The following is a 262-nucleotide window of genomic DNA, read 5'->3' as shown; positions in this document are numbered from 1 at the left end:
ACACCTCAGATTGGGTAAGAAAGGCAAGTTGGGGGGCTGCACCCCAGAACTATTGACAAGGTAATGTGGGGATAGGCACAACAATCTAAGATTTACAGATCCTCCAGGTGATTCTGACTCCGGCTAAATTTCACAACTTCTGCAGGAACTAAGTCACAGATCAATCCTGAGTGATCCACGCAGAAGTCACTCTTAGAAACCCTCTATGCCTGTGGTCATGTTACCGTTGTGACACACACACAACACACACATCATCTTTATT

Source organism: Ursus maritimus, unplaced genomic scaffold (genome assembly GCF_017311325.1).
Source record: "Ursus maritimus isolate PB19 unplaced genomic scaffold, ASM1731132v1 scaffold_19, whole genome shotgun sequence".
Taxonomy (NCBI): domain Eukaryota; kingdom Metazoa; phylum Chordata; class Mammalia; order Carnivora; family Ursidae; genus Ursus; species Ursus maritimus.
This window is presented reverse-complemented; position numbering follows the sequence as displayed.